Genomic DNA, 21,198 nt, shown 5'->3' on the forward strand with positions numbered 1-21,198 from the left:
GTATCAAGAAATGAGGAGTGGGAATCCTGGGACATGGTGGGGGGTCTGCAGCAAGCTACAATTTGGATTGCGGTCTTGCCCAGAGTTAGTTGCACTTGGATAATCTCGGATGCATTATGCTGTGCAACTAGCCTGGAGGTGTGGATATCCTTAATGAATATGGACACGTCTTCGCCTTTAGTGCTTCGGTCCGGGTTAGGTGGCCGAAAGGTGTGGTATGAATTATAGCCTGGTAATGCAGGGATGCTCTCTGGAGCTAAGAACCAAGTCTCTGTCACTGCACAGATGTTGATGTTCTCCATTTTAAGGAGTGCCTTGAGTGAGTGCATTTTGAGGTTTAGACTTCTAGCATTGAGTAGCTTTATCCTCAGGTTTTGCTTACTTGTACCTGTTACGGTGGTGAATTTGTTATTTGAAACTTGCCTAAAAAAGGCACTATAGAGGTGGCAAGGGCCTTAGCCAGTATCCAGAATCCCAAGGGCAACAGGTGCAGGCCATCTCTGGCAAAGCATCATGGTCTGTCGATCATGTCATCCCAGGCAGACAAATACTGGATCCCCTTAGAATGACACCAAAAGTTTAGCCAATTGTTGAAGACAATCATTTTGTCCTTGTACTCTGGTATCATTCTGGGTGATGGCAAGATGCTACTCAGGGCTAGGGTCATACCTGCCTGGGCTACAAGATCGGAGAGCTCCTCCATGTCTCTTTTCATGTAGTCCAGGAAGGTACATCTCAGGTCATTCACACCAACATGGACAATGACAGAGTCATATTTGTACTTGTTGTGGAGTGACCTGAGTGCGTGTGTTATGTGGCAGATCCTGGCACCCAACAGGCAGCTGACAGTAACTTTCTCCTTGTTTAGCCTGGTGAGTGGAACATCAGTGAGCCTGACTATAAAGTCACCTGTCTCTACAGTGTTGGGTACGTTGTTATGCGTTATGGGCTTGGTTGAGTTGCACAATGAGATTGTAGGCTATGTGTCATTTGGGTTGTGTTAGGGGGTGGAGTGTGCTTGCATTTCTGCTCTGGAGGTCCTTGTTGCTTGGGCAGGTTTTTATTGAGAGCCTCCGTGAATGTAGGTGTGTGTTTTGTTTTTTAAATCTTATGTGATGCTCACCCAACCGACTTTGGGGGGTAGTACCTCTACAGTCTGTTGATGTGCTTCTTTAATCTGAATCATAATATTTAGTTAAACTACCGGTTATGTTCTCTGATCCTGTGGAAGTTAATTTTTTTTATTTTATTTGTGACATAATTAATTGCAGGTGTAGTTAAAACTAGAAATCAATAAATTGTTAGACATGTTTCAATAAAACAATCAAGCTATATTTCTGAAGCTTTCCGTGGGTAATGTCACACTACAGTTATAGACTGTTTAGAGGCTGAAGATGGAGTTCCTTTCACTTCATCGAAAGCTTAATTCTATGAATGCCTATTCAATTAACCCTAATCATCAAGCACCCTTTCAGCAAATATTTACATCATCAAATCTTTTTCCTAGGGAAGGGAGTTAGTTGACCATCATTACAAATTTGCCCTTTCCCCAAAGTAGTGGGATCTCAGAGTTGGTATATATATTATGGGTGGGTGTGGGGGAGAAGGCCTTATACCTTGGTGAGTTTAAAATAATGTGTTATTTGTTATGATTACTCTGGTGGCCAAATAGTTTTATTCACAAGGAAAACGTTTTGATGATGTAAATGTTCGATGAAATGGTGTTCGACAATTAGGGTTTGATGAATAGGAATTTTCGGCATTAAGCTTTTGATGAAGTGATATAGACCCTCAGGATATTACCTGCACTCATCTATCATATTTTACATTTAATTTATTTATTTCCATTTGTTTATTGAGAAGGTCTGACGAGGCAGAAGTATCTTGTCAGCAAAGGCCTAAGTAGAAAAGCTTTAGCACACATTTTAACAGAATGATTCACAATATAGGAAAAATGTAATGATATAATGAGAAAAAACTTTGAGCAGTTATTTAAGTATGTAAAAGAAAAATTATTGAAAGATATACAGCATGAAAAGCTCTGGTTATAGTATAGAGCAATGCTATGAGAGACAAACATCTTCACCCCAACGTATAGGACCACCTCGCCACTGTTCAACATAACAGCTAATAATGGTACCATCATCTCCCCAGCAACCCAAACTAAACTGTTGGGTGTCACGATCGACAACAACATCAGGTTTGATGTTCACATCAATCAAACTATAAAAACTATCAATAAAAAATTTGGTAGTCGCTATAGGATCAAATCATTCCTCACACCACAAGCTAGAATTGCAATCACCCGCTCCTATCTTCTATCTACCCTTCTTTATGCCTCCCCTCTTCTCCCACCTGAGCAAAATCGATCTTAATAAATTGTCATCATGTTACAACCACATTGTCAGATTTGCAACTGGCACACCATACCGTACCACCACTGCTGGAACCTAAATCTCCTGGGCTGGCTGGAACTACCCCACCTCCTACAGCTCAACCAGCTCATAGTTGCCCATAAAGTGCTCCACCATCCGGAAATTACTCCAGCCCTAAGAAACATAATATGCTCCTACAGCAATAATCGAACACTCCGCTCATCCACCAAACACCTAGTACTTACAATCAAATCCAGCCATGCTGCGGGCGACTCCCTCTTCGCCAACTCTGTCAATAAAAACTTGAACTCACTACCAGCTAACCTTACCCTAGAGTCTTCACCAAGGATATTCAAATACAAACTTAAAAGCCACTTCAAATCACACTGGATATGTCTCTGTACCAACCCCGACTAGTACCCCTCACATTCCTCCACCTCACTTTTAATAAATTTCCTTACCCGTCCATCCCTCTTCATCTAACCACAGATAACCTTCACGAAAGCTACTCACTGTATTGATTGTGTAAATAAATTATCTTAAACCCGAGGTAATATGTTATCAGTAGCAATTACTTGAATTGAAATGTAAGCCTCAGGCCCCATGGATGGTTGTATTACTATGTCTGTAATCTGCTTGTATGTCTGTAACCTCAATTATTGGACTGTGTATTTTTTGTAATGCCTGTAACCTAAGTGCAATGTTCCTAGTATTTGTAATATGTATATGTAACTTGAAGCTTTTCTCCCCGGGACTCCGCTGAAAATGGACATGTATCCAGTCGGACCACCCCCATTAACAAATGTAAAATAAATGTAAAATAAAAATAAAATAAATAAATAAATAAATTGTTATATAGCATGCATGTTTTAGTTTATGATGATAGTAAATATTATATAGATGAAGAAGTGCTCTAAGCTGAGACAAAAGTGGAGTTCTGGATCTGAGTAAGAGGCTGGAAAAGGTTTTAGAGGCTAGCCAGGTGTCCATGAGTGGAGGCTGAGTCAGGATGCTTTTAGTTGACTTTGGAGTTCCGTTTTGAAATGTTTGTGGTTTTCTGTCATTCTCAATGGAAGGAGAATTTTTTTGAATAACTATGAAACTAGACTAGAGTAGTCACTTGTTGGGTAGTGTTTACACCCTTATGTTCATAACACAGGGCCATATTCTCCAAACCTCTACTGTTATCTGACCTAGCTCAGTCTCCATGGTTACTGCATAATATGCAACAACTGCTTATTCTTAAATTGTGATTAAAATTATTGATGCATATTTGTTTAGAATCATGTGCACATTTGCTAATATGCACATACAGTAATATGTACACTTAGCTAGTATGTACAGAAGCAACAAAATATATCATTATACTTTACATTAATCTCAAATCTACTCATATTTTTGGTAAGCTCATTAGTTATCAGGTAGTTCACAGAGTCCATTTACTCAGCGCAAGCTGTTCTTTCATAGTCCTTGTTACCACAGTCACTGCTAAGAGTTGATTTCTTCATGATTAACTATTTTTGCAAACATGTTGGCAGGACCATCTTGTACAATCTTTTAGCTGCAGTACATTCTTGGCTGTGGTCAGCTTTGAAGGCTCATTTTATTTTGTAAACTTTGGCTTCAGCTTATTTAATGAGACGTGTGCATTAAGTTAGAACTCTGTCTTCTGAAAAGAATGATATACTTGCTAATCAACTCATCCTTACTTTTCCTTTTCATATTTACCTTGTTTATCAAACCAGATTTGTGCAATACCTATAAGGGATAAGTTTAACAAAAAAAAACCTATTCATTTATAACGACAAATTAGTTCCGTATCTTAGTCCTTATACACAACCTCTTTTTTTCTCTTTGAATATCCCCTTTTAATAAAAAAAAAAAAAATCACGCAGTAATCTCTTAGTCTTACAAGACAGGCGAATAGTGACAATCAGAATAGTTTAATGTCTATTTTTTATGGTAGATAGCCTCAAAACATTTCGGATTTTACGTTTTGAAGTATTTTATAAAACTGTTCTAATGCTAAACAGAGTGTAAAAGTCCATGAAAATACATAAATCTGTCAATTAAATAAACTCTCTTGTATTCAAATAAATGTATTCTACATATTTTAATAAGGTATGTATGTATGCATGTATGTATTACATACATTGTGCAGTGTCAATGGAGCAACAAGTTGCCTTTGGGGCAGAAGGCTGTGGGTTCTTTTCCCACACCAGGTAAATTGATTGCTGACACTGTACTGCAGCATAAGTGAGGTGCTGTACTCCTGAGTATGCAATCCTTTTGGATAAGACATTAAATTGTAGGCCCCATCTGCTTGAGTTTTTGGTAGCTCAAGTGGATGTAAAAGATCACATGACACCTATCGAAAAGAGTAGGAGAAACTGCCCAATGTCTTGGATGAATTTCCTCTAGTAGCATGAATACCACCTCAAGTCTCTCCTGAAAAGAGACTACTAGCTTAATAGGACTAACCCGGTCAATAAAAGATACATTTAAATAAATTATATTGTTTTATCAGTTGCTTGGATATCAATTCTTTTAAATAATACACATGTTTTCTCCCTAGTGAAAATTAACATCATACTTCTCAACCTCTTAAAGCAAGAAATCTAGACAAAGCCATAAATAAAAGTGGGGCAAAGGCCGAAAAATAGGAACAATTTTTAAATATTGCTCTTGCAGTTTTAGAAAGTTTATGAAATGACATGTTTTGCATTGGCATGAATTTTCTGAAGGGTATGAATTATGAAACTCAAATGTCCGTCATTATTTTCTAATTTCAATAATTAATGATTTGCCAGAAAATCACAATTTTATGAAAAAATGGACCAAAAATTTGAGGCAAAAATCTAGACATTCCACGAAAATCTGTACAGTTGAGAGGTATGATTAACACTCTTTCATAACATCCAGTTCAACCAGTCTTTTAGCATACAAAATATATTGTTGCAAATTTGTTTTACAAAATATGGCCTGTTGTCACTTTTAATCATTTTAAGAAATCACTCACAGTTTAATTTCTCCAAGTCTTTTGGGTTTCTACTACCATGACAGGAGTAGACCCCATTCCTAAGTCAAAATATAATTATGATTAACATTTATGAGATTAATATTATTTCAGTCTTGGATGTTAGCCAGAAGTGCTCTTTGTAGCACCCACAAGGTATCCAGAATTTACTCCCTTTGTAATTAATATGGAGTTATGTTTATCAGTTACATATCTAAAGAAAACTGTAAATTCTTTTTTTATGAGACCCCATTGCACCTACTACTGTTGGAACTGTTTGGGTATCCTTCTTCCACATTGCCCTTGCTTCTGCCTACAACTCCTGATATTTTATGACTTTGCGTCTCGCTGTACATAAGACACTGTAATCACTGGGTGTAACAACTGAAATGATCAATGCTAATTTTGTCTTCATTCTGTGGACTACTATATCTAGTTTTCTCACATCTATTTTTGAACTATTGGTAATGGGTAATCTCATGTGATATAAATTTCATCATTTTCTGTAATGCTTTATGGCTCACAGATTTACACAATCCCCAGTGCAACAGTCTTACCACAGTATTATGCCCTTCAGTATACAGTCCTTCTGCCATTAGTGTATCACACCCAGCAATAAGATGTGTGACTGTTTCCAATTCTGTTTTAAAAAAACCTACATTTGTCTATTTCTCCAACATGTTAAATGGACTTCGTACACCAATATATATGTAGTCCACTATCCTGGGCTGCCATTATTAACCTTTTGTCTTTTGGTTTAAGTTCACCTCTCCTTAACCATTCCTGTATCAGATCCTGATCAACATGAGGTTGTTTCAAGAGTTTTCTGTACTTGCAACTATATTTATGCCTTTTCCACATTTTTTACCTTCTCATCTGATCCTTCACTTTATATTCTTTCTTTTGTTTTTTGGCACATTCAGTTTTTGCCTGATTTTTGTCTACTTTTGGTTTGATTTCCATTCCAACTTGACACTGATATGCTTCAGCTGAACAGGGAAGTCATCTTAGACTTGTTCTTATGTTTTAAAACTTTCACTATGTTTGGATGCTGTGAGGTCAGCAAATATGTATGCAGTCCTATAATTGCAGATCTATATGCATAATCAGTTTCGAGGAGGGTAATATATAATCTTGGTATATACTGATATTTATAAATCATTTGATAAGCTTGAAGCATTTTTCTTGTTTTCTTGTCCAACTGATCCAATAAATTTTGAGGCCAGTCAGTCGGTTCCCTATTACGCGATCAAAGACACTGTTCTTTGGACGCGTAATAGTCGAACCGAAAACATCGAAAACACATAACTGCAAACAGCCAAGTATGCAATTTTTTTCCTAGGGAAAAAATTCAGTTGGCCATTCTCATGGTTTGCCCTGTTCCCCAACATTGAGCGATCTTGGAGTTGGTATATTTAGTTAGGGAGGGTGTGGGGGGTGCAGACCCCCACGTTGGGGGTTGTGGGGGTCAAAGCCCCCTACTTGATTAGGATTGGGAAGTGTGTTTCGTTGGTTTATGGCCTAGCAAATTTTTCCCTAGGAAAAAAATTTGTGGGCGTGGCCATTCGCGGTTATGTGTTTTCAATGTTTTAGGTTCGACTATTGCGCGTTCGAAGAACAGTGTCTTCGATCGCGTAATATAGACCCAGTCAGTCACCCCAAAATTGTAAGTTAAAGAAGTAAGAAAAACTAATTTTTTTATTGCTTGGACTTTGTTCCTAGATGTCAGGGCTGTTTTCAATATTCATTTTAGTCTTCTAAACTATTCCTTGCTAAGTTTTATTCACATTTGTTGTTTTATTGTTGATCATTCATCAATTCCCAAATATTTATACACTCCCTCCTGCTTAAGTTTCTTTATATCATAATCCTTTTGACAGACTGATATTTCTTGGTGCTACAGCTTTCCTGTTTTAAAGTTTGATTTTGCACATTTATCAAGACCAAGTGTCATTCTTATATCATCTGAGAAAGTTTTAACCACTTGCAGTTGTGATTTCAGTTCCTCATTTATTTATTTATTTTATTTATTTAAATTTGTTAACCGGGAGTGTCTGACTGGACGTAGGTCCATTTTCAGCTGAGGCCCGGGGAGAAAAGCTCCACAGTTAAAATAAACAGACAGTATATACATTACATTACATAGTGAATAACAATTTACATAGCAATTACTTACAACATATTTACAGATGAAGAACATAGTACATCAGTAGACAACCAGAATCTTTATCTGTGAAGTGCATACCAGACATTAACAAATGTTACAAGAAGAAGAAGTTCGTGCTGTATAATAAGTACTGGCTTATGAGCATTTGAGCTTGTTATAATCAAGGTAGTTAGTGGAGTGGAAAGAAAGGTAGTGGTTGGATGGGGTGGATGATATTAGAGTGGGAGTTGCAAGGGCATAGCCAGCATGTTTTTAGTTGCACTTTTAGTAAAGTTTTGAAGTGGGTGCCTGATGGTATGGAGGTAATTGTGGGTGGGAGTGAGTTCCATAATTTGGCTATGGCACATGAGAATAGTGCTTCACCAGCAGAGTTATTAGCTTTAGTGATCTGCAAGTGATTTTTGCTGCTAGATCTTAGTGGTCTGGTGGTGCGATAGGGTTGGAGTAGATTCTGGAGGGATGGGACATTTAGTGGATGGTTTACTAGTTTGTGGGCGAGTGAGTGTTGATACCACTGAAGGAGGTGAGGGAGTTCAAGCCAGTCCAGTTCAGCAAGTGAGAGACAGTGGTGACTACGGTAGGATGCCCCTGTGGCGAATTTGGCGATTTTGTTGTAGCAGGTCTCTAGCTTGTTTAGATCACATTGCCTTAGGTTAGTATATATTGGAGAGGCATAAAGTAGGGCGGAGATAAGGTGGGAATTTGCTATTGAAATCTTTGCTGCTTTGGTGAGAAATTGCTTATTTCTGTATAACGCTCCTAGTTTTCTGTAGACTTTTTTTATAGTCATGGATATGTGAATGTCAAATTTTAGTTTATTGTCTATTTCCACTCCTAGCAATTTGGTGTGTTCAGTTGGGTATATAGCGGTGTTGTCTTTTGCTGTGATGTTAAAGTGAGAGTTGTTTTGAGTATGTTTGGTGGGTTGGAAGATAAGTAGTTTAGTTTTGTTTGTTGGATTGAGTATTAATCGGGCATCGGATAACCAAGTTTCCTGTGTGACTTTTTGCAGTTTTGGTAGGGACTGGGCTGAGCAGATGATGGTCAAGTCATCTGCGTATTGTATGAGTGTGCCATGTTTGGTGGCAGAGGCTAGATTATTGGTGTAAACAGAGAAGAGTAGGGGTCCAAGGATGGATCCTTGGGGAACCCTTATGGAGACAGGTAGTTGGGGAGATATGTCATTCTGCCATACAACGGATTGTTGGCGGTCAGACAGGTAACTCTGAAACCAGTTGGTGACCGATTGTGAGAAGGATAGGTTATTGAGGACAGAGATAAGTTGTTTGCGTGGGACCATGTCAAATGCTTTAGATAGGTCTAGGAAAGTAGCAGAGGAGAAATAGCCATTGTTTTTATGCTGAAGGATAGTGTTAGTAAAGGAGAGTAAGGCAGTGGTGGTGCTATGGTTTGGTCGGAAACCATGCTGAGTACTGGAAAGGAGGTTGTTAGTAAGGAGGTAGTCTGAGACCTGAGAGTGTATGCATCTCTCTAGTATTTTGGAGAGTGGAGAGAGAATAGCTATGGGGCGGTAATTGGTTAGTTCTGTGGAGGGTCCGCCTTTGTAGAGGGGAATTATATGTGATACTTTCCACAGTGTGGGAACGTAACTTAATGACAGAGATCAGTTAATCAAGATGGATACTGGGTAGGCCAGAGCATCAGCTGCGATTTGTAGGTATTCACTTGGGAGGCTGTCTGCTGCTAATTTGGTGGGTTTAAGTTTAGTTAAGAGTTTTTTTATGTTGGAGGTATGTACATGAGAAAAAGAGAAGGCAGTGGGGAGATTACTAGTTGAAGGTGTGGGTTGGAGGGGAGGGGGGTTGTGTTGTTTAGCTAGTGATAGTATGGTTTGGGTGAAGTGTGTGTTGAATGAGGTAGCAATATTTTCTGAGGAGTGAGGGATGTTAGGAGGAGGGGGGGGGTACTGACTTTACCTGGGTGGAGGATGGAGTTTATGGAGGACCAGAATTGTTTGGGGCTGTGTTGTGAGGAGACTAGAGCAGACTGGTAGTATTGGGATTTGTCCTGTTTTATTAGCTTTTTGACTCTATTGCATAGTTCTAGTTCTCTATATTTAACTATAACTATTTAACTATATATAACTATAGTTCTATAGTTCTCATCTGATGAACTATACAGTTTTAAATCATCCACAAAAGTCAGATAAGAAATCTTTAAACTTTGTTGTTTTCTGGGGCCAAACTGTAACCGTGACCAAATTTGTTTAGTAGACAACTCAATTAATTAAGAGCAAGACAAAATAGGAGCAGTGACAGAGTCACACTGTAATATCCCTCTATGAAGTTTTATCCTTGGGATAATAATTTGTTCTTTATCATGGCTTTGCTCCAAAGTGGTTTGCCACAGTTTCCTGATCACTGTAATGTAATTGATCAACACAGAGTATATCTTATACATTTGTAAGCACTCCTTTATCCATGAATGTGGGATGTTGTCAAATACTTTTTTGTAGTCTACCCATGCCATATTTAAATTCCTCTCCTTTTTACAATTCTCCATTATGACTTTACCAACAAATGATCACTCCATATGACATTATTTTCTTAAGTTGCCCTTTTGTTCTCTTGCCACCAGTATGAAACACATATGCTGTCACTCACACACACACACACACACACACACACACACACACACACACGCACTTGCACACACACACACACACACACACACACACACACACACACACACACACACGTGCACACATTAGGTTTACCATTTTCATTTTAGACCTCTCCATAAACAGATAAAACCCTTATTTTGATTAAAGGTTATTGGCAAGTCTTGTCATAGTCTGCAGACTGGTTGACTAGTCCTCTTTGTAGTTTTCAAACACATTAACTATAAACTAAGATGTTAGCATTTAAATGTCACTATTTACTACAAGGCATTTAATCCCATCTATACCAAAATAATATGGGCAAATCTAACACTTTCTTCAACTATTATGATGTGCAGCATATTGATCACTGCTGCAGTAGATATATGGGTTATATCCTGTCAAGGATATAACCGCTGGCCAGCTTCCAAAACTTCAAGGCACCTTCTATGCACCAAAACAATCTGTCAGTTCAAGTTGAGCTGACTGGGCATAAAGACCTTCAGAGATTTCCTGCTACCAAAGAGTATGCTTCTCTGAGGTTTTGAGTCTTGAGTGTTAGCTTGTGCTTTCCTTTGCTGAGCAGATATTTTTTTTTGTGGTGGGGGGGGGGACTTTAATTTTCTTAATTCTGTTGATGTTTTATAACTTTCCTCTTCAGGAAATATATTTTAAAGCTAGGAACATTGTGTTTTAATGGACTGTCTCAAGACTGTAATATACTTTTAAATGGAGCACTCATTTTTCCTAAGTTTAAAAGTTGTGTAAAGTAACTGAAAAATGTTTTTTCTGGAGAAATGGTGTTTATATTCATTTTTATTTTAAGAGACTGGCATTACATTTTAACATACATTTCAGTGTGTTTTTTTCTGTCACCAAAGTGATGTTTTTGGACTAGTAGTGTTTACAGGCATGTGCTTGCCTTTCCTTGGAAAGAGGCATAATTTTTGGCTTGCCCATGGAACACAGTACTGGTTACATGGTCGGTCCTTCTTCCTGAAGAAAAAAGAAAAAAGTTAAGCAAACACCCTTTTCCGCCATAGCAGGCTAGTAATTTTCCTCAGCTGCAGGTGGGTGATTCTGCTGTGGTCATTAGTTGTACCTCAGATGACTTATCTTTTACCCCAGATGTCTCTGGTGTAGCACCTACAGCCATTCTAGACCTGGGGTTAGCCACATCCTCTGCAGCTGTTGAGGTCCCCTCAGTGGGCAAGGGAGAGCCACTCTTGTCAGCTCTGTGGCAGTGAACAGGATGGTTTACTTGTTCATAAGTTCATATGTTCATAGGTAGGTACTAGGCTATTGGACCTAGGGCCTATACAAGCCTAGCCAAAAAGGTACCTTGGCTTTCTCCACCCAAGAAAATTATTTTCCTGTGCCCCTGTCAAGCAGAACCACAGAAGTGATCCCCGGGGTGAATTTCCGATTACCCATCCAATCATCAAGATTTTTCTTGAAGAGTGCTAATGAGGAGCTCTGTTTGACATAGACAGGTAGTCTGTTCCAGAGTATAGGAAGTCTCTGGGACAGGAATCTATCCCTCCAGCATGTTCTGTTTATTGTGATGACAAGGTTTAGGTCCCTAGAGCGTGTAGCTCGGTGGGATTGGGATTTCTTTCAGTGGAGCATGTCCAAAAGCTCTGGATTTGACATAGCTTTGTATGTTAGGCAGAGATCACCTCTGAGTAGGCGATATGTGATGGTGTAAAGCTGGAGTTTTTTGAGACGGTCTGCATAAGGCATCTGTTTGAGGCCAGTAATCCTCTTTGTGAGGTATTTTTGCGGCCTTTCTAGTTGTTATAGATGTCTTGTGAGGTACATAAAAGGGGCGTTGTACTCTATAATGGGTCTAATGAGTGATGAGTAGAGGGGAACAATGACCTCTTTTTTTCTGGATGAGAAACCTTTTGTGATGAGGTGTGCCATGTAGAAGGATTTCCTGACCACTGTGGTGATGTGATTATCAAAGGAGAGACTACTGTCCACCTGTGTCCCAAGGTCTCTTATCACACTTTCAGTGTTAATAGACTACCACCTGTGTGGTAGTTCATGGGTACAGAGTTTTTACCAAAGGGGATGACAATGCACTATTTGGCATTGAGCTTGAGACCATGTCTTTGACACCAGGCATCTGATCTCAGAGAGGCCCTTTTGTAGGATGTCCACATTGTTAGGAGTTTCGACTATGGCTCCTAGTTTGCAGTCATCTGCGAAATTAGTTAGCCAAAGACCTTCTGTGTTAGCCTGTACTTCAGAGAAGTAGATACCAAACAGGAGAGGACCCAGGACTGAACCCTGTGGTACTCCACTTGTCACTGGTCTGAAGTCTGATTTGGAGTCTGCAACTTTTACAGTGTGGGTTCTGTCAGTAAGTCAGTTGGCAACCCATCTTGTGACATAGGGATTTATACCTAGTTTAGTGAGTTTGTCTATAATTCCAGAGTGGGGGATGGTATTGAATGCCTTGGCGAGATCTAGATAGGCTGTGTGAACCACCTTACCCTCATCTATGGCTTTGGTGACTACTTCAAAGAAGTCTATCAGGTTTAGGACACAAGATCTGCCTTTTACAAACCCAGACTATGTGGGGTCCAGAGTTTGGAGATCTCCAATGTCTTTGTTTATGAGTTCCATGATGACACGTTCCATGGCCTTGCAGACGAGGCTCGTCAAGCTAATGGGACGGTAGTTCCCGTGGTTTGTTGTGGCCCCCCCTTTGTGGAGTGGGATAACTGTCATGGTGCGCCATTCAATGGGCACAAAGCCTGAGGTGAGGCTATGATTGAACATGGTACTTAGGTGAGGTGCCAGTTCATTCTATAGTTCATGTAGAAGGCAGCCTGGGATGTTGTCAGGTCCCATGGATGTGTGTTCTTGGCTTTGGAGAGTGAGGTTTTTACCTGTGCAGCCGTGATTACAGGAACTTTGCATTCTTTCAGTATAAAGATGGGCCCTTTGGGGGGTGAGAGGGGGGTAAAGTTAGCACTGAATCTATCTGCCAGGATGTTGGAAATATCAGTTGGTTCTGTATATTTTGTGTCATTGTGCTGTATCTCAGAGCAGATCTGAGTGTTGCCATTGAGATTTTTGACATAGCTATAGAATGCTTTGTGGTTGTCTTTAGAATCAGTGGCAGTTTTGTTTTCATAAATTAGATTTAGAGGATTTTATGAGGGATCTCAGCTTCTTACTGATGCTGACCAGGGAGTTCCTCCAATTGTGGGATGTTACTCTTTTTTGCAACAGTTTCTTTCTTCTGTTGTAGAGTTTGTTTATGGCAGAAGACCACCAGATTGGCTTCCTTTTTTTGGAGGATAGCATCTTTGTTCTGTTAGGGATAGCACAATCCATGCGCTCGTGTAAGTGCTTATAAAGTGCATTTGTATAGGATTCAGCAGTCGTACCTCTATTGTCCATCTGCATGGGTGTCGTGAAGTTTGCCACTTCTGTCTTAAGAAGCGTGAAGTTGGATCTGGAGAAATTTTCCTAATGGGGGTGGGAGCGGGATGTGGATGTCTAGGGTGATTAGCTTGTGGTCGGATCTGACCAATGAGGAGCTGACCTCTGGTGTGGAACACCGGTCACCCATGTTGGTGATGACCAGGTCTAGGATATTGCTGCCCCTGGTGGGGGTGTGGATAAGTTGATCCAAGGCGTTGGAATTGATGATTTCCAGAAAACGTTGAGCAAAAGAGTTTTCCCAGTTAATGGTAGGGTAGCTGAAATCACCCATTATTAGAGTGTTGGGTTGTACATTAATATTTTCCAGTGTATCAAGAAAAGAGGAGTGGGAATCCTGGGGCATGGTGGGGGGTCTGTAGCAAGCTACAATCTGGATTGCGGTTTTGCCCAGAGTTAGTTGAACTTGGATAATCTCGGATGCATTATGCTGAGCAACTAGCTTGGAGGTGTGGATATCCTTAATGAATATGGACACACCTCCACCTTTAGTGTTTCAGTCCCGGTTTGGTGGCCGAAATGTGTGGTATGAATTATAGCCTGGTAATGCAGGGGTGCTCTCTGTCAGTGTTCTCCATTTTAAGGAGTGCCTCGAGTGAGTGCATTTTGAGGTTTAGACTTCTTGTGTCAGAATGATGTGTCCATCTTTGGAGAGGCAGCTGCTGATATTAGTAACATGGTTGTCCCCATTTTCCCCATCAAAAAGAAACAGAAAACAAAGCACGTGTCTACTCCTCATCAAATTTCTTTGGATAGGAGTAGTTTGCTGTGTCTGGCTCAGGGTCTAATTCAGGCTATGTTAGTTTCTGGTAAAAGAAATGAGGATTCTTCTTTTACTGAGGAGATTCAAGATTCTGAATCTGAACAGGAAGATGCAGGGATGGATACAGTTTTTTTGTTTCCTCAGATTTTAAATTTAGACTCAGAGGAGAACTCAGTTTCTAATTCTCTCTTTGGAGGTTTCTCTTTTTCAGAAACTATTGCTAGAATGTCCAAGGGTTTGCAGTGGGAGAACACTGAAGATTCTCAGTCCATCAGAAAATACTGTGAGTTTTTACAGAAGGATTTTGACGAACCTACAGCTATTCCTCATGTTCTGTCTGCTTTAGATGGTGTGTATGTTACTACCTACAATTTTCTTGATAGTCAGCAAGCTGCTCCTAAAAAAGCAAATGTACTGAGCTCCTAAGTCTTTTAAATTGTTATACATTATTCTCAAATGTGAGCTAGCAGCTATAGCTTTAGTTGATCCCATAGCTGCTAAGTAGTTAGTTGATTCCAATCATACTCTTGTTGGTAAGGGTGGGAAAATAATATAGGTATGGGGAAAAAGTATATACTTCTGCAACTTTGATTTTCAGAATTTTGAATTTTCAGGTTTATTTTAATTTTTTTTTCAGAATTGTGAAAGTTTGTGGAATGTTTAGCTATCATTTCTTCTTGTGAGGAAATGTCTGCTTTAAATAACTTAGTTTCTTCTATTGCACAGGTCACTACCCATTGTTTACAGTGTGTGTACATGATTCTGCTGATACTTCTTCAAGAGCTACGACCACTGGTACTGTTTTGAGAACTTTTGCATGGCTGCATTCTCAGAATCTTCTAGATGATGTTGTTACAAATGAGATTTTAAATCCTTCTTTGGATAGAGATTTAGTTTTTGGCCCCTCTGCTGCATTGGTGTAATAAGCAAGAAAGACTGGCATTCTTCACCAGTTGAAGTGCTTAGATTCCCAAGTATATACTAGGCTAACAGCTACCACAGGCTTTGTCAACCTAGCCGAGTAAACCAACCCAATAGTTTCCCGATGTAACATGGGTATCTATTTGGAAGGGTGTGTAAGTTTAGAAGTAGCTAAAGGTTTAGTGGGAGGTATGTCATGTATTCATCTAGATATCAGGCTTTTTTAAGGTTTTGTATGTCTGGGTCACATTATCAATTCTCTGATGTACCCTTTGGACTATCCACTGGACCAAGCGTGTTCACATAAGCTCTAGCTCCAGTTATAGCTCATTGCAGGCTACAGGGTATCCACATTTTTCTATATTTAGGTGACTTGCTTACCTTTGCAAAGTCTTTATTAGTGTATCAGGAATCTCTTTCTTGGAAAAAGAACTTTTACACAAGCTGGGGTTCCAAGATAATATACAAAAGTCTTTATTTACTCACATGCACAGCATTGTGTTTCTGGAATGCCAGCTAGACACCTCAATTCAAAGAGTTTTTCATCCAGAGGAAAAAATAAATCTTTATTTAGATCTATTTCTAAGGTTTTCCACTCAGACTTCGGTCACTGTTAGGGAATACCTCAGGAGTTTGTGTCTCATGACATCTATGATTCTCATGATACCCCTTGGAAAATTTCATATGAAAAAGCTACTGTGGTATCTAAAATTTCTTTAGCCCCAACACCAACACTCTTTATATATTCAAATCCCAGTGTTGGGGTTTGTCAGAAGAGAAATCTTTTGGTGGAGACAACAGATATAATTAAACCAGGTCTCACCTTCTCCCTCCCTGTCCCATAGCAGTCAGTCACTACAGATATTTTGGACTTTGCTTGTGGAGCAGTTTCAGAAGGGGTATGAGTGCAGGGGGAGTGGAAACACATGAATATCAAGGAGATGCTTGCCCTGATTAAGGCACTCAGTTCTCTGAACTTTGGTTCCCAGGCCTTCTTCAAGTGGTCACAGACAGTACCACAGTCATGTGGTATATCAACAAGCAAGGGGAAACCAGGTCATAACCCCTTTGCAGCCTAGCCACATTAGCTTGATATAGCTTCACAGCACAGTGTCACTCTTCAGGTATCCTACATTCTGTCAGAGCAAAATTGTGTGGAAGACAAACTGAGCAGAACTAGGGCAGACTTTCATGAATGGAATCTATATCAGGGTCTTCCATTATTTGATCCATCTATTGGGAGTTCCTCAATGGACCTCTTTGTCTCATTTCTGAACATTCAAATGGGAAGATTCTGTTCCAGGGCTCCATGCAAGAAGGCCTGAAAGACATGTGCCTTTTCTTTTCCTTACACTGGAATATTTCTGTATGCTTTTCCACCCTTTCCACTAATATCCAGGGTACTTCTGAAGATTCAGAAGGAATTCTACAAGATCCTCAAGGGGACTCCTTTTCTGGCTCAGGTAACAATGATTCTTCCTTCTTTTGGAAATGGCCAGGGGCAGTTATCACAAGCTTCCTCACAGACTGGATCTACTCACACAAGAACAGGGGTGCTTGAGAGACACCCTGAAATCAGTCATCTCCAACTGATTGCCTGGATGATGGGATCTTAATTCCTTTAAGGCACCTGTTTACTGAGGACATGCAAAAGGGACTAATGGAGGCAAGAAAGCCTGCTACTAGAAGATCCTATACAAATATATAGAATAGATAGCAAATTGAAAAGGTTTTCTAATTGGTGCCAACAATATAACCAGCACCCATTCAAGGCTAGTTGTTCTCTTGTTTTACTATATTTTTGTGAGTTAATTTCCTGTGGCCTTTCTTTTTCCTCTATCAAGATTGGTGTAATGGTCATTTCAGCATGCCTGCCCATCAATCCTCCTCTTTTAATGCATTCTCATGTCAAAATGTTCTTGAAAGGGGTTTTGCATAAGAGGTCTCCAAGAAAACTGGTGGCCCCTCCTTGGGATCCTAATTTTGTGTTAGAGAAGCTAACTCTTGCTCCATTTGGACCAGATAATCTAGATAACTTGGGGTTCTTCACATGGAAAATAATTTTACTGATTGATGTGACCTGTTCAAGAAGGATATCTGAGTTGCAAGCGCTTATGATGAATCAGCCCTATCTCATTTTCCATAGGGCTAGGGTTTCTTTGAGAACTAATCCTTCTTTCATCCCTAAAGTGGTAACAGTTTACTTTTTGCCAAACTATCTATCTCACAGTTTTCTTTTCTGAACCTAAAAATGAGGGAGAAAGGATATACCTTTATGGATATATATCCATACCTTGGATGTCCACAGACAACTCAAGTACTATCTTGACAGAACTAAATGTTCGGATCAATTGTTAATTTCTTGTGAAAGTAAGAACCCTCAACATGTGTCAAAGTACACCATTTCCAAATAGTTATCTAAGACTATTACATTTTGTTACACTCACTATAACAAAACTATTCCAGGCAAGATTAAGCCCTCTCAACCAGGGACTTGGCTTCATCTATGGCTTTTTGGAAATGGTAGGATTCTAAAAGTATTCTAGAAGCTGCAACTTGGTCCTTTTGTGTATACTTTTACAAAACACATAAGCGTGATTTCTTCTCTAAGTTCAAGTCAAGCTTTGCTAGGACCATTCTCCAGGGGAGTCCTGGACCCTTCACCTTCCATCTCCCACATGTAGTTAGCTAAGGTAGTCTAACCATATAGCTAAGGCTACTGCAGCAGTGGTCAATATGATGAAGACCGTTCATTTCTATAAGATTAACTTATTGTAACAGTAGATGCTCAAATTATCAGTACTGCAGTAGCTGCGCCCTCCCTCACTCCATCCCTCTTTTTTTGGTGTGGTTTTTATGTTAGGATGCAGACATTTATTTTTTGTTGTTCCTAGTATTTTCCTTTCAGGGCTCAGCCTCTCTCTTTTTGCTGGCAAGAAAGATCTGAAGGCACCACAACTTGTAATTTGGTTAGCTCAACTCGAGTTGACTGATGGTTTGGCTGCACTGAAGGTACCCTGAAGCTTTGAAAGCTGGTCAGCAATTATATTCTTGGCAAGATATAAACCATATAGCTAAGGCTACTGCAGCAGTGATCATTTGAACTTGTACTGTTATGGTAAGTTCAACTTACACAACTGTAGCTTATACACATAAGGCAATTTGTTCTCTTCATCATCTTGCAACACGGTAACCCTTTTTTGAATTATTTCTTCAGCCAGTGGTGGTGCCTTTTCAGGCAAAATATTTAAGAAATTCTGTAGAAATATAATTTAAATGTATAAACATTTATACTGCGGTGGTGGTAGCATTGTCGCCTCACAGTAAGACGTTGTCCTGTTCGATTCTTAGCTAGAGCGTCTTCTGAGTGGAGACATGTGTGAATGGGCATACCTTCAATGAAGGTTGTGCATCAGGGCCGGCAACTCGGTACGTAAAAATCTACTGCCAATCATTAGCAGACCCGAGTTCCGCTGTGGTGACCCCTAACTGGGAAAAGCCGAAAGACACAACAACAACTGCTGCAAAGTAACCTTTACCTTCTCAGTCACTGCTTCTCTTCCCCTCTCCAACAATTCTTAGAAATGCATTCTTTCTGCTTAATATTCCTATTAAGCTACTTCACATTTACAAATATTATACTTCAGTTTGATTACTTTTATACAAATATAAATTTGCGTAGGTCACAAGTGATAATTCAGTAAAGGTATTTAAAAATATTCCTGTTAAGATTTTTTTTCTGCCTGCAAGAGTATTTTACTCTATTTGCTTTTCTCACTTTGTTTTGTATGTAGCAAATTACACTTGTTCTGAGACAGAAAGAATATAATCTGATAAAAGATATGTTATATCCTAAATCGACATGCTTAATTTCTATGTGAAGAGCACACACTGTGTATGTACTAACATTCAATTTCCTTTTGGTACTATTTTCATGGAACCTTCCATAATGCCCCCATTCTCTTCAAACTTAAATAAGTAAAATGTTTTATTGGCATAGCTATTGAAAATGTATTATACTCGCATTGTTATACTCTTATGTTGTAAATTTATGTCAGAGTCTGTCCAATCTTCAAACTTTAGGGCACTGTTTTGCATAGTTGCATACCATGACAGAACAACAGGAGGAGAGGAGCAGAATTATTCATCGAATCAAAAGTAAGCACTGTATATCCAAAGGGTGAATTTTTCAAACTGTGTTTATTAACACAGTTTAGAAACTTTTTGCCATTAATCTGAGTTTCAGTTTACCAAACCATTTGTATGCACTTTTTGCTTCCTCACTCAGTAGTTACATGATTAATGTCAAATTTCAAATCCAGTCTAGATAACAGAAACAAAAGATGTGTTTACATATGGGCTCCTTCCTACAGTTATATAAAGAATGTTTCTAAATTATATTATCCATTGCCCATTTCTTAAATCCAATGTCTGGCAGTAGCTCAGATTGTCTATAGTACTGTCACACTTATGTTTGTTTTTTTATAGAGATGTCACATCATTTTTATATTTATCTGTCCCATGAGTGGGTGATCTACTTCACTGTTTATTGATAATATGTTGCATTCTCAGTTTTACCATTTCTGTTCTGTCTAAGGAGTAATATGAAATTTAAAGAAGTTGTCAGTTTTATATATTCAGTATTTCTGGTTAGTAAATCTCAATTAAATTGGCCAGATATCTAAGAGAAGCAATATTTGACATGACGTGCAAAGAGTACCTCTTGCTCTCCAGGACAATGCACATGTACTCGTGTTCCCATCTCTTCAGTTGTTGTCATTAATGTAGCACAAGCCATTCAGAGTGCTAAAACTTATCCTGAGTCAAAGGTTATGAAATAACATGATTGTCTCACTGTGTGTGAAGAAAAGAGGCGACAGAGAGCATGCTAATTCCACTGCTTTATAACTGAACCCCCAAACATATGGATCGACAAGGTAATCAACACTGGAAACTGCACACCAGAAAACAGCAATAGACAGGCTATTACAATGGCAAGCAACCTAGTATTGCCTTTTTAAATGAAGGATTTCTCAACTGTTATTCCATACTGATGATTGATGAGATGATATGAAAGTAAATATATTACTGAAACGATGTGGACATCCTACAGGAGGGCCTCACTGAGACAGATGCCTGGTGTCAAAGCCATGGCCTCAAGCTCAATGCTAAAAAGCGCATTGTCATCCCCTTTGGTAAAAACTCTGTATCCATGAACTATAACATAGGCAGTAGTATACTTAACACCGAAAGTGTGACAAGAGACCTTGGGACACAAGTGGACAGTAGTCTCTCCTTTGATAATCACATCGCCACAGTAGTCAGGAAATCCTTCTACATGGCACACCTGATCACAAAAGGTTTCTCATCCAGAAAAAAAGGGGTCATTGTGCCCCTCTACTTATCACTCATTAAACCCATTATAGAGTACAATGCCCCTTTTGGTATGTACCTCACAAGACATCTACAACAACTAGAATGGCCGCAGAAATACCTCACAAAGAGGATTACCAGCCTCAAACAGATGCCCTACGCAGACCAGCTCAAAAAACTCCAGCTATGCTCCGTCGCATATCGCCTACGCAGAGGTGATCTCTGCCTAACATACAAAGCTATGTCAAACCCAGAGCTGTTGGACATGCTCCACTTAAAGAAATCCCAATCCCTCCGAGCTACACACTCTAGGGACCTAAACCTTGTCACCACAATAAACAGAACATGCCGGAGAGATAGATTCTGGTCCCAGAGACTTCCCATACTCTGGAATAAACTACCTATCTATATCAAACAAAGCTCCTCATTAGCACTCTTCAAGAAAAATCATTATGATTGGATGGAAAATAGGAATTTCACCCCAGGGATCACTTCTGTGGCTCT

Source organism: Protopterus annectens, chromosome 7.part0, assembly GCF_019279795.1.
Source record: "Protopterus annectens isolate FY-2018-M chromosome 7.part0, PAN1.0, whole genome shotgun sequence".
Lineage (NCBI taxonomy): Eukaryota > Metazoa > Chordata > Ceratodontiformes > Protopteridae > Protopterus > Protopterus annectens.